Here is an 8323-nt window from a genome sequence, read left to right as displayed (position 1 = left end):
CCAGCACGGCGGACCCAGGAGTAGTCAAAGGAGAGGACTCGGAGAAAGGATGTTAGCAAATGACCTTTGGAAATCAAGGCTGAACACCGGACTGGCCCAGTGAGATGTCACAGTTCCACTGTGGGAACCGTGTCATTAGAGCATGGGGACTCACTGAACGCCAGCCGGGAGCTGGGAAGGTGGTTGGTTCCTCTAGGATCTACTGGGAGTCTACACAAACACCGGTATGCAAAGACAAAGGCAAAACTACATTCATTACATTGTCTACAATGGAAAAAAAAATGGGATACTTAGCTTGAATTATCAACATGAGAAATCTGTTGAGAAATATTCGTGCAACCAATTAAAGCACAACAACTTTAATGGTACTTCTATTGGCATTCAAAGGCATTTGTAATGCATATTGGTGATTGACATGTGAATTTACGGGATACGACCTGTAGTGATTACATATGTTTGGGTACCTTGAATGACGCCAGTCTTCACTGGTTGGTGGTGGGGTTGCAGCTGACTTTAAAATGAACACAGGAAAAGCTCCGAGGAGACATGACCGAGTGTCTTTAAATGAGCTCAAGGTCAGGGAAAGACTTTCATGGAAGGAGGGCAGTAGAAAAGGAAAGGCAACTGAGGCCAACGTTTGTTGATCAAGTGAGAGAACTCATCGATACAGGCAAGATTCTGAGGAGGGCTGGGATTGCCCCAGGTTTAACTACAAAAAGGAAGGGAAAGTTTTCGGAAGGCGTGGAAAAGATCTTCACGTGGACCGATGGAAAGTGAATGGAGGATTATGTCCTTCAAAACACAAAGATGTTGAAGGTGAAACCTCAAGGTCAGGATGAGAGGACCTGCGGGAACTTGAGAGGTGGAGAAAGTTTGGGCAATTCCTGAAAGGCCGGGAGGGAGGTGCACACGAGATCCTCCGTGCAGTCAGACAATCAGAACCGAAGCATGCTAGCTTGCTTTAATCCATGTTATGAGTTAGTAGGGTTAACTCCAACCTCCTCGCTTATATCATCAGCCTGGGGTCCATAAAAGTGAAGGAGCATTTCTGCACGAATCATGAATGATATTGAGCTGTTATTGATCCAAGCAATGTTGAGGATTAAAGGAAAAAAAAATCCTTGACGAAGCTAGGTGGAAGTACAGATCCAGTTACTCAAGTACAGAAACTCTGTGTCATCACAAAATGCACGTTCAAGGGCATAAACACATCAGTCCTGATGGCAGGAGTTTTATTAGGACACCGAGTTCTTCACATTTTCTGCAGCTTTAAAAACCAGACTTGCTTGGCTGGGTTTTCTGGCCTTCTAGCTTCTTACATACTGGCAACATTTTTATTAGGTTGAATTAGGGCTGGCTTTGCCTTGGGATCTGGAAGAATTGATAGAGAAAGGGATTTCTCCTGCTTCCTGAGCTCAGGGACTCAGGGGAGCAGCTTCACCCTAGGACATTTTTTGGGGGGGGGGCGGGGGATATTTCTGAATTCCATGGGGGAAAATTAAATAGATTGAAATATGTTGATAAGAAGCTCATCAGCTAGTGCTATGCACTTTCATTTCCTCTTGGTTTGTAATGTTCCTGATTGCCTTGGAAGGAGCATGGTAGCGCCGAGGCTGACGGGTCTGCAAATGGAAAGGGGGAGGAGAGGAAGCGTACAGATGAAAGGGCAGATGGAATGACTTCCGTCCTGTCGAATGGCTGTTTATATTGGGCACTACTACCGCGGGCTCCTAGGTTCGTCTTGGAAGGTTCTTCAAATCAGAGGAGCCATTTAATATATAATAGAGAACGGTACAGGCAAATCATTTATAAAAATGAAAACATTTCACATCCGCTTTTTTTTTTTTTTTACAGAACAAACTTCACACTCCTGGCTGCTCTTTTTGCTCAGATCGGGGATACAGCAAATATTAGTGCTCCACAGCCAACGAGGTGAAAGGGTAAGAAAGGTCGGTTCCATTTGTTCAGGTGAACGTGTCTGTGATAATCATTGGCTACTGTTTATAGTTGTTCTGCCAATGAGGTAAATCAAAGCTCTGACCCCTTTAAGTTAGACGTATGTCTTATCCCTAGCAACTGTTTTAGGCTGAAAAGACCTAATGCATTTCTATATTACTCACCCGTTCTTTTGAACTTACTAAGAAAAAACGTTACTATTCTTGTTTTAATTTTGATTAGTTGATGGCCAGACTAGACTGAGTTATTCAAGGTCAATATGAATGTGAATAGTAGAATAAAGAGTCTCTCTCTCTCTCTCTCTCTCTCTCTCTCTCTCTCTCTCTCCTGACAGTCCTAGGGTTTGAATTCAGGGCCTGGGCACTGTCTCTGAACTTTTTGCTCAGGACTAGTGCTTTACTACTTGAGCCATAGCTCTCCACTTCTGGCTTTTTGCTGGGTAATTGGAGATAAGAGTCTCATGGACTTTTCTGCTTGGTCAGGCTTTGATTGTGACCCTTAGATCTGAGTCTCCCTAGTGACTAGGATTACAGAGGTATGGGCCATTGGTGAGCGCTAAGCAGTCTGAGATGAAGGCATGCCTTTCATCACACCCGGGGACACTTCCGACTAATCGGTGTTTTGTCTAAGGATCATAGCGAACAGGATTAGAAAGCAGTAAGTGAGGCGGTCCAACATGGCAGAGTATTTCAAGATTCTAGGGTGCTGAGAGAGCTCAAGTTCAAGGTCTTAGTGACCTTGTTATTAGTGACCAGTTATTTCAGCTGACCCTCAGTGCTTTCTATCTGTGAAATGGAGTAACACACTATAGGAACTTCCTACCAGGAAACACAAGGCTTTGTGCTATTTGTTGTTGGGAAGCTAGTTGTGTTTCTGTAGAATAGACGAGGCTCCATGTGGGCAGGGATGATGCCCTGAGCACCCTAAGTAATCAGAAATCAAGACCCTGTGGCTTTAGGGAGGGAGGGGGAGGGCTGTAGGAGGAATTGGGGGTTTGGGAGGTGAAAACAGTGTTTGTGCAGAAATGTCCAACTCAGTACTTTCACTTCACGGAAGTAAGAAAATCAGCACTTTATGTATTACAACCCATCATAACCCTATTCATTTATGGTGAAAAAGCAAATAACTTCCCTTACAGAAAAGACATCAGATATTTAGACAGAAGTGTGAGAATAATTTCTGGAACAGTAGAGCGGGAATGCGAGCTTGATACATTCTGTACTACTAATAATTCTTTGTGATGCACACATAGGCTGCAAGGCAATGACTGAAATATAGATGGTGTGCGGAGTGGTAGGGACATAGATAGAAGCTGTGCTTAATTAAAATTAATTAACTAGCAACTGATAAGCTTCCCCATATTTAGTTGTAGGATTGTGATTCCACCGAAGCACACAGGCTTCTGTGAGTTTGGACTTTGATACAGGATATTATCAGTCATCAAAATCCTCTGATTACAACACACTTAGTATATTTACATTGCTTTTTCTGAGTTTGCTGTTCAGGGAGGTGGAGCTTGCCAAAGAAAGTCTTTGGGAAGTTAAAGGCTCGATGATAAATAAGTGTTATGGATTAAATAATTCTGCTTTCCTAAAATTCAGATGTTGAATGCCTCACCCCTAGATGTATTATATGCATAGTTGATATGTTGAATTAAAACTCCTTTGTACAACACCTTAGCGATAATGACAATAAAAATATATGTACAAAGAAAGCCCTTCCTCTAGCGTAATGGAATTAGGAGAGGATGCCTTTGGTAGGTCATTGGGTCACAGGGTGAAGACGACTGTAAGCAGGCTGTGGATCTGCTGGTGGTTTGAGCTTGGGCTTTCTTGTTTCCACAGCTGGGAGAAGTAGATGTCTTTTGTATAAATATCCTTTTGGTGGTAATTCATTACAGAAGCCAGTGATGATTAAACACAGCAGATCACAGGGATACTCTTATGTCTGTCATGTAATGGAACCGTAGGCTAATTATTCAACTTCTTTTGAGAAGTAGATTGAATCAACCAATAATGCTTTTCCTTCTTTTGACTTGCATCTTCGTTATTTGCCTCTGTACTGGGGTAGGATGGAGCTGGGAGTTCTAGGAGCAAGCATGTCTGTCCCCAGAGGCACGTGTACTGATGCTACCCCAGCAAATTCGAACTAGACACAATGGGAGTGTGTGTGTGGAAATACAGAGACCAGCTACAAATCAGAGCTGTCTCCCGAAACACACAACTAGTTGTGACTGCACTGCTGGCTCCCTTTTTGCATTGTCTCATCTACAGACCAAAGTTCAGTTCTAATATCAAATCCATGTTCAATTTATAAATGATAAAACAGGCAAAACAGGACTGATTCTAAAAATGTTCACTCTATTAATGTGGGTTTTTTCTTGACTTACCATTGATTTTCAAAAAAATAGCTTCATTCTGCCATGAGATCATTTCCCTAATACGCAGGAAATTGTGTCTTCATGTTGTGCTTTACCCAGAGACTGTTCATTTGCAACAAAGAAAGAAATTCACTTAATCTGACTCCCGTGATAAGGAGGTTTATTGGGAACAAAAAAGGACACTTGAAGCAGATGAGACATAACGAGGTGCTGCAAAACCATGGGCTGCAGGGCTGAGGGGTGAGGGATGGAGGGTTGAGGAGTGGGGGGAAAGCAGGGGACTGGGACTGGGACTGTGCGTTCTTCTGTGCTTGCCCTTTGTGTCCTGACCTCTGCTTTTCTCTTAATCTCAACCCTTGTGTTTCACCTCTTTGAGGCTGACATTCTCTACTTACAATTTAGCTCCAACAGGACCTGAACTACGAATCTAGTCTCCACCGACGTGTGTATCTACCATCAGTTTCACCTTGCTCTCTGCGTTTCAAATGTGTTTAAATGATGGGGAAGTCAGGAGTTGGCTGAGTCTGGCTTGGGCATCTGTCCCTGAGTCAGGTGCTCTCGGCTAGTTGAATTGGATCTGGTCACACAGGAGGGGTCCCCGGATATCAGTTCAGATATTCAGACTCACGCTTTTGGACAGCCGTAGGTGGGGGCAGTCTCTGGTGTAAAGGCTATGGTTTGGGCAGAAATCCCCAAATGTGTTCCCCATAAATTTTAGCCACAATGCTCTGATCTCTTACTGGAATAGCTGAAATTGAATTTTGTGTCAAAAGAGCACATTAACGGACTAATATGTTACATTTCTTTCTATATTTAGCATTCTACCCAAGGGTGAAAAATAGCCAGTGCCGTGTTCTTTCCATCAACCCAACGCATTAAATCATTTACTTGATGGTTCTCACACACAGGAGATGTTTCCCTTTTATTGTTTTCGAAAATGCCTTTTATGTTGTGGTATTACAAAGTGACCCAATTAACTGAAAAATGATGCAATCAGCTCTTTAAAAACCCATAAAGCAAAACATAATAAGCACACTAACCCAAGAAATAAAGCATAAATTAATAATATAGAGCAGTGGGAAACATATCTAATGAACATTACGGTTCAGAAGTAGAGCTTTCAAGTTGCTGGTATTAACGAATCACCTCCCAACTAATAGATAATCTAGCTGATAGAGATGGAGTTATATTTTATTTTCTTCCTGAAGCAAATGTGAAAACTGGCCCACATACTCCAGGTTCTCCTCCCTCAGCCTTCCTCTCTGAGGCTCTTCTTTGTGGGTTGGCCTCCTGGGGAATGGCCACGTGGCCCCTCTCAGAGCGGCACATTCTAGAAGAGTTGGGTTTGGGGAGGATGTTGGACAGGGGAGGCAAGCCTTCTGATTTGCAGCTTCCTTTCAAATTATATTTATCAAATTGAGTCTCAGCAGCGCTTCACTTCCGGCCACTGTCTCGTCAGAGGCCCCACGAGCATGGCTTGTTGAATGGTGTTGGTGGTGGGTGAGCCAAGAGGCTTCTGCCTGAGCTGTGGGGGCCCGGGCTCTGTCGCAGAACTCGGGGGAGTGTCTCTTCCACAGCCTCACACCTGTAAACGTGTCCCCCACCCCACCCCTGGCAAAGGACGGGCCCAGCTTGGGCTTGGGCTGGTGCACAGGGTGCTAGTTGTGCTTTACTACTTCTAAATGCACAATTCCTGTGCTTTCTGAAAGCCACTGGTTTCCGTTAGGGAACCTCCCTCCCCGCCATGTGCGAAGACACTGTGTGCACAGGGTCTCCCTTTCCCTTCCAGGGGAGCACAAGGTGATGCGATGACCTTTGACTTGCTTGCTTTCCCGCTGAGAGGCGGGATGGCTCTGAGGAAGCGAAGAAGAGGACCAGGTAGCCCACGGGAGCCGAACCCGACAGAGCAGCGAAGCTCAACTAATCATGTTTCTAGTTACAGGGATCTTCTCCAGAGGTGAATGTTAGCCTGTGCGGTCCTGGGCACTGACGCCTGTCATTGGCTGGAGGTTGCTGTGGCCAGAGGCTCATGGGAAGATCCTTTGTGTTGGCGGTGGGTGGTGGGGACACGCGCAGTCTCCCACGGGGGGGGGGAAGCTGTTGATGTGGGTCCTGCGTGTGTGGCTCCCATAGACGGCTCTTCCCACGTCCCTTTCTCATGACCAAGATTCGAGAAGTTGCAGCTCCTTTACCTGAAGATATTTGCTTCAGTCCTAAAGATCCTTGCTTGCTACCTCTGTGAGGAGGAATTGGAAGTGGGATTGGAGTGTTGGGAGGAGAGAGACGTTTGAAATAAGACCTTTCCTTCCTAGGGAAAGGGCACAAATCAGAGGCTGTTTGCAATGTTTTCTTTCCCCAGAAGGACTGGAAAAGAGTGTCAAAATTCTTAATTTCTGTTCCACTGATGCATGATAGTTGCATATTGAATTGCACAGTTGAGCCTAAAGACATCGACTTAACCAAGATTTCCAGATCATTCACTGTGGGCTTGAAATGATACCAGAGCTAAATAAGAAAGACTCATAAAGCCAGATCAGCTGCTGTATGCTTATAGTCCCAGGCTTCAGAGGAGGCCGAGTCACGAGGACTCAGAGCTGGAGGCCAACTGGGGTTACACAGCAAGTTCAAGACCAGTCTGGGCTACATGTAAGACCCCAATAAGAGAAAGAAGATAAAAGGAAGGAAGGAAGGAAGGAAGGCACATGCATGCCAATATAAGATTATCCATACTGCTAGCAAGGACAAAATGAAGTAAATAATCTAAGTGTCGTTTGTTGGAGTTTATGTGAGACAAAGAAAAGGGTGACATGAGTCGCATTTAACGTGAGGACTGAGGAGGGAACCTCATGTAGAGTCAGAAAGCCTTCCTGTGCAATGATCTCTCTGGAAGTATGCTTTCCTGTGTGGCAAGGAGAGAGGAGAGCCCTTGGCAAAGGGCCGCGGGTGAAGGTTGGGACTGAGGACTGTTGCCTTGTGCTTTGGCATTGAGCCTGGTAGGGAGAGGTGGACGCTGCTGGCGGAGAGCCTGAGAGAGGTTAGCTCTTATCCCCAGCACCCCAGGGAGCTGCTGGCCACATGGCACCCCTGGCTGGCAGGCCCTGACTCCTGACAGCTGCTGTTGGAGAACAGTCAGGGGCATCAGGAGCAAGAACACACGGGGGGGGGGGGGTGAGTGATTTCCAGGTGAGTGGAGGCGAGGAATGAAGAGATGACACCTTTGATGTCTGTAGGGAGCAAAGATGGCGGCCCACAGCCTTGTTCTTGGGTTCCTCCCACATGGGGTCATTTCCCCATCATTTCATCCATTTCTGGACTGCAGAATGATACAAGACACACTTCCGCAAGATGGTACCTTGCACGTCTCTGTACCTCATCTTTCAGCATTATTGTTGGTAGCCCAAGTTTAGAGATAAGAAAGCAGGTCTGGAGGTATTGTGAGCAACTTGAGGTTAAGTCACTTGCCAAAAGTGACTTGATGGTGAGGTATTTTCTTTTTTTTTTTTCTGCTGCTGTCTGTATTACATTCCTAGTTTCATTAGAGGAAGATGTATAGCATCTGATATACTCTTTCCATCAATAGGAAAATGATGTCTTGTAATGCCATCTGACAATTGCATCTTGTTGAACTTAATTTTGTGTGTGTGTGTGTGTGTGTGTGTGTGTGTGTGTGTGTGTGCACTAGTCCTGGGGCTTTAACTCCGGGGCTAGGTGCTGTCTCTGAGCTTTTTCTGCTCAAGGATAGCGATCTACCACTTGAGCCACAGCACCATTTCTGCTGGTTAATTAGAAATAAGAGTCTCACAGACTTTCTTGCCTGGGCTGGCTTTGAACCATGATCCTTAGATCTCAGCCTCCTGAGTAGCTAGATTACAGCCACTGGTACCTGGCTATTTTTTTTTTTTTTTTGGCCACTAGTATTTAGAAATGTAGGGTTCTTTCTTTCCCAACCCAAGAGAGCCAGTTTGTGGGAAGAGACTGGGCTGCAGG

This window comes from Perognathus longimembris, chromosome 11 (assembly GCF_023159225.1).
Source record: "Perognathus longimembris pacificus isolate PPM17 chromosome 11, ASM2315922v1, whole genome shotgun sequence".
Classification (NCBI taxonomy): Eukaryota; Metazoa; Chordata; class Mammalia; order Rodentia; family Heteromyidae; genus Perognathus; species Perognathus longimembris.
The sequence above is the reverse complement of the archived record's forward strand: the minus strand, read 5'-3'. Positions refer to the sequence as shown.